Source organism: Hordeum vulgare, chromosome 2H (assembly GCF_904849725.1).
Source record: "Hordeum vulgare subsp. vulgare chromosome 2H, MorexV3_pseudomolecules_assembly, whole genome shotgun sequence".
NCBI lineage: Eukaryota > Viridiplantae > Streptophyta > Magnoliopsida > Poales > Poaceae > Hordeum > Hordeum vulgare.
Genome location: NC_058519.1, coordinates 375138341 through 375144340, shown reverse-complemented (window position 1 = coordinate 375144340; position 6000 = coordinate 375138341).

Here is a 6000-nt window from a genome sequence, read left to right as displayed (position 1 = left end):
CATCAACTATTGAGACGACTCGTAGGTTCAATGTCACTGCTCTCTCTTCCGTCACACGTTTGGATGGTCACTACCTCACTTACGCCACACTTTTGGGTTGAATGTGTCTCCACTTCCACCATGGTCATCTCCTTTCGAGAGTCTATTTGATCGTTTCCATATTATTCAGCGCTTCAATTGTTTGGTTGTGTTTGATGTGCCCTTACTGCCTGTCATGAATGTACCAAACTTACTACTTAGTCTGTTGAGTGTTCATAGGATACAACGATGAGCATAAGAGATAATGTTGTTAGGATCATGTTGGTCATCGGGTGACTATTTCTCACGGTATGACTTTTGATGAGTCCCGGCCCTTCTACGTGTGACCATCTTCCCCGGCCTTTTCAGTGGAGGATATTTGTTACCTCACTTTTCCCGACACTCCTATCACCATTGTTGAGCCCTAGTCCATTCCTCGTACTGCTCCTACTTCTCCAATTATTCCAGATTCAGCACCATCATCTCCTATGATCTCCTCACCTCACTTATCATGGGATCCTAAACCTTCATCACCGGTGACTTCCTTGCCTCCATAACCTGAGTTTATCTCAATGATTCTTGAGCCGACTTCTTATTGTGATGTTGTTGTTCATCCAAAATGGCAGTTTGCGATAGCAAAGGAGATTGTTGCTCTTGAGCGCAGCAGCACCTGGGGTCTTGTTTCTCTTCCTCTTTGTGTTCGTCCCGTCACATGTTAAGACTCGCTCTGATGGTTATGTTCAGCGTTACAAAGCTCGTCTTATGGCTCGTGGCTTTTTGCTCACGTGAACCATATGACCATTTTTTGCACATTCGCCATTGTTCTATATCTCAACTTGATGTTAAGAATGTCTTTCTTAATGGAGAGCTATGCGAGGAGCTTTACATGCAGCCACCACCTAGGTATTATGTTCCGTACGACATGATTTGTCGTGTTCGTCACTCTCCATGGCCGGAAGCAAGCCCTCTTGTCTGCTTTGAGCGTTTTGCTCTGCGGTGTTTGTCGTTGGTTTCAGCGAGTACTCATGATTTGTTGTTGATCCACCTTTCTGCTCTTGGTCGTACTCTTCTATAAGTTGATGACATGTTCACCACTAGCAAAGAGACTAAGTATATTGCCTTTGTGAAGGCACATATTAGTGAGCAGTTTCTTATGTCTAATATTGGCCCACTTTGTTACTTTCTTTTGGATCAAGGTCTCTTGTTGGTGAAGAAAAGTAATCCTAGATCTTCTTGCTCGTGCTGCTCTTACTGTGTTTCTCTTAATGATGAGTGCATCATTGACTCCCATGTAGCTCAATATTCATCTTCGTGCTACTGATGGTGACCCTTTGTCTGCTTTGACACGTTATCGTCATCTTGTTGGGAATCTTCTAAGCTGCCACTCGCCCGGATATCTCCTACCATGTCCATATTTTGAGTAAGTTTGTCTCTACCCCCACTTCGGCTCACTAGTCATCTTCTTTGTGTGTTTTGATATTTTCATGGCACGATCGATCACTATCTATTTTTTCCCGTTCCCATTCATTATAGCTCCATGCATGATGTTGCGTGTGCTAGTGATCCCTCGGATCGTCGTTCACTTTTTGCTTACTGTGCATTTCTAGTGGTTCTCTAATTGCTTGGAAGAAGAACCAGACCGTAGTGCGCCCCGTACGAGTGCACCTCCTCCTCCAACGCATGATGCTACGTGGGCTAGTGATTCCTTCGATGAAGAACCACACTGCAGTGCCCCGTACAAGTGCACCTCCTCCTGCAACGTCAACGCCGTCGTGCCACTATCCAGCTCTACCCTCCACTATATGTTGTACGACATTGCTTTCGCGGCTAGGATGGTGGCGAAGTCGCTAGCGCTAATGCCACTCGCACGATGTCGCTAGAGCCTTCATGCTCTCAAGTGGCACGAACAACCGAGGGGACAATGTTGCCATGGCCGCTGGCCTTCCCTCTCTCAGATCGTGAAGTGACTACTAGAAATAGTCTAGCGTTTAGGGAAATGAGGCCCAAATAGAATTGTTGAGGTGAGTTAGGCTCACTACCAAAATGGTTGGTATATTCTTCTCCAAAGTGGGCCATTTGCATAACAGGACCGAGTGGGATATGGTCATACTCTATCAAGCCCAAATGATAATCTTCTTTTCTCAATAAACTTTAACCCCGACTTTCAAATAATAATTTGACCCAAACACTAGACATAGCATTTACCATAATTCTTTATACATCACACCATATTTCTAGAAACTACCAACATGTAAGTCGTATGAAAGAAAGGAATAAATCTGCGCAAGTAATTTACATGCAACCTGTTAGAGTTATAATATAAGTCATGTACCCTTTTGTATTTATCCCAATATATAAGGGGTTTCCTGCATATAGTCCACCACATGTACATGTATATATACTGGCCTATGGCCTCATGGGAATACAAGTTGTTTTCCTAACATGGTATTAGAGCCTTAGGTTATTTTTTTCGCACGCGCAACTCGTGCTCCGATCCAATCTCCACGCAGCCGTCGTCTGTCTGCTGCTACCTCTCTCGATCTCCTCCTACGGCTGCTTCTCGCAGGATTGAATCCTGCCGCAGGTGCCCACGCTGCCGAGTCTTCCTCCTCCTGCTGCTCCCGCGGGTTCTGCTCGTCTGTGCCTCCCCGTCCTGCCGCCGACTCCTCGTCTGCTCCCGCCGGCCCGGCTCGAAGCCTCCAGATCCCGCCGGATCGGATCGGGTGAGTGAGCTCGTCCCGCTCGAGCTCCCGGTCCAACACGTCCAGGTCCATACTTGCTCCCATCACCGGCCCTGTTCGAAGCCTCCAGATCCCGTCACCGCTCCAGGTCAAACTCCCAGAAGCGGCTCCCAGACTAGCACTGCCAGGATCTGCCTGTTTCCCTGATCTAGTCTGATCTCCAGCTTGGATCAAGGCTCTGCTCCCGGTCGTGCTCTCCAGGTCGCGCCGTCCTCTGCACAATCCCGATCTGGATTCCAGGCACTGCTGATCCAATCCCGATCCAGATTAGAGCCCGTCACCACCAGCTCCCGATCCGGATTAGAGCCAGGCTCTACTACAAAACTACTGCCTGCTAGCTCCCGTCACCACCAGATCCCGATCTCGTCGCCCCTCGCTGCTGAATTCGTCGGATTTCGTCGGATTCTCCTGTCTCGACGTGATCTCAAAAAAAAAAGAGTAAAAAAAATGTCTGCTGCATCCGGCTACGTTGTTGTTCCTCGTTGTCCGGTGATCTTTGATGGCACTAACTACACCGAGTTCATTGGCTTCATGCGCATTCACATGCGTGGCATCCGCCTATGGGGTTTTCTTTCCGGCGAGGTCTGCTGTCCGCCATGTCCGGTTCCTCCCGTGGCTCCCACTCCGCCGACCCCACCGGCTCTTCCTGCGGATGCTTCTCAGGCCGCAAAGGATGCGACTAAGCTTGCTGATGAGGCCGCTGTGAGTGCTTATGATGAGAAGGTCTTGGCTTATGAGGAGGCTCTTCAGGTGTATCATGGTGCTCTGTCCGTTTACACCCAGTGGCTTGATGATGATGCTCGTGTTGTCGCTGTTCTCACTGCTAGTGTTCTGCCTCAGTTTGCTTCTGAGTTTCTGGGCCTTCCTACTGTATTTGAGATGTGGACCCGCCTTCGTCAGCGCTATGAGCCCTCTGGTGATGCCTTATACCTCTCTGTGGTCCGTCAGGAGCATGCTCTTCAGCAGGGTGACTCTACTGTTGATGACTTCTATGCACAGAGTTCTACTATCTGGCGCCAGCTTGATTCTCTCCGCAGTGCTGGTTGTCGTACTTGCCCCTGTTGCCAGGCTGTCCAGGCCGACTTGGAGTTTCATCGCGTCTACGAGTTCCTGTCTCGGCTCCGTAAGGAGTTTGAGCCCCGGCGTGCTCAGTTGTTTGCTCGTGGCCGTATTTCTCTCATGGAGGCGCTTTCTGAGATTCGTGCTGAGGAGACTCGCTTACGTGGTGCTGGTTTGCTGGAGGTTCCCTCGGTGCTCGCTGCTCGGACTTTTTCTACGCCACCTGCTGCACCGACCCCTTCTCGCTCGAGTGCTCCGCCACTCTTGCCCACTCCTTCTGGCGGCTCAGGTCGCCCCCGTCCACATTGTAACTACTGCAACAATGATGGTCATATTGAGTCCCACTGCTACACGAAGAAGAAACACTTGCGCAAGGCGCGGACATCATCTACAGCGACTTCGTCATCTACCTCGACAGCTTCAGCCATCGCTTTGACTGAGCAGGATATTCTGAGACTTAAGCGTCTGCTCGCTGCTTCAGGTTCTTCCTCAACGGGTACTGCTGGTTCTGTGACTGAGGCTTCCCGCACTGAGCAACCACCTTCTACACAGTCAGGTACATCCCCATGGGTTCTGGACTCTGGAGCTTCCTTTCATATGACTTCTAATTCTTCCACTCTGTCCTCTCTTCGATCGCTTGCTTCTCCTGTTCATGTCCTCACCGCTGATGGTACTCCCCTTCCTGTCGTTAGTAGAGGCACTCTTACCACTCCTTATTCTGTTCCTGATGTTGCTCATGTTCCTCGACTTACCATGAATTTGTTTTCCGCTGGTCAACTTGCTGATTCTGGTTGTCGTGTCATCCTTGACCTTGACTCTTGTTCTGTCCAGGACCGTCGCACGCGCACTCTGGTTGCGGCTGGTCCTCGCCGCCGTGATTCTGAGGGTCTTTGGGAGTTGGACTGGCTTCATGTTCCTTCCGCTGCCCACTCTATCGCTAGTTCTTCCGCTTTGGTCGCCTCGGCTACTGGTTCTTTCCAGCAGTGGCATCATCGACTTGGTCATCTGTGTGGTTCTCGTTTGTCGTCGTTAGTTCGTCGAGGTCTTCTGGGGTCTGTCTCAGGAGATGCCTCCTTAGAGTGTCAGGGTTGTCGTCTTGGCAAGCAGATTCAGTTACCATATCCACATAGTGAGTCAGTGTCTAAGCGTCCTTTTGATTTAGTCCATTCCGATGTATGGGGTCCGGCTCCCTTCGCTTCGAAAGGGGGTCATAAATACTATATTATTTTCATAGATGACTTCTTTCGTTACACATGGCTTTATTTCATGACTTCTCTAGTGAGGTGTTGTCGCAGATTCAGTTACCATATCCACATAGTGAGTCAGTGTCTAAGCGTCCTTTTGATTTAGTCCATTCCGATGTATGGGGTCCGGCTCCCTTCGCTTCGAAAGGGGGTCATAAATACTATATTATTTTCATAGATGACTTCTCTCGTTACACATGGCTTTATTTCATGACTTCTCGTAGTGAGGTGTTGTCCATTTATAAGCGTTTTGCTGCCATGGTTCATACTCAGTTCTCTTCTCCCATTCGTGTGTTTCGTGCTGACTCCGCTGGCGAGTATATCTCTAAGATGTTGCGTGGTGTTCTTGCTGAGCAAGGGACTCTCTCTCAATTCTCTTGTCCTGGTGCTCATGCTCAGAATGGCGTGGCTGAGCGCAAGCATCGTCATCTTCTTGAGACGGCTCGTGCATTGATGATTGCTGCCTCTCTCCCGCCTCATTTTTGGGCTGAGGCCGTCTCCACCTCCACCTATCTCATCAATTTCCAGCCTTCCGCTGCTCTACAGGGTGGTGTTCCTTTCGAGCGTCTTTTTGATCGTTCTCCTGATTATTCGATGCTTCGCTTGTTTGGTTGTGTTTGCTATGTTCTTCTTGCCCCCCGCGAACGCACCAAACTGACCGCTCAGTCTGTTGAGTGTGTCTTCTTAGGCTATAGTGATGAGCATAAGGGCTATCGTTGTTGGGATCCTATCGGTCGTCAGATGCGTATCTCTCGGGATGTGACTTTCGATGAGTCTCGTCCCTTCTACGCACGCCCATCTTCCTCGACTTTTTCAGTGGAGGATGTCTCTTTTCTCACTTTTCCTGACACACCTATCACACCTGTCGAGCCTTTGCCTATTCGTTCCGCTCCCTCTGCTTCTCCACCTCCAGTCGATTTGTCGCCACCATCTTCCAC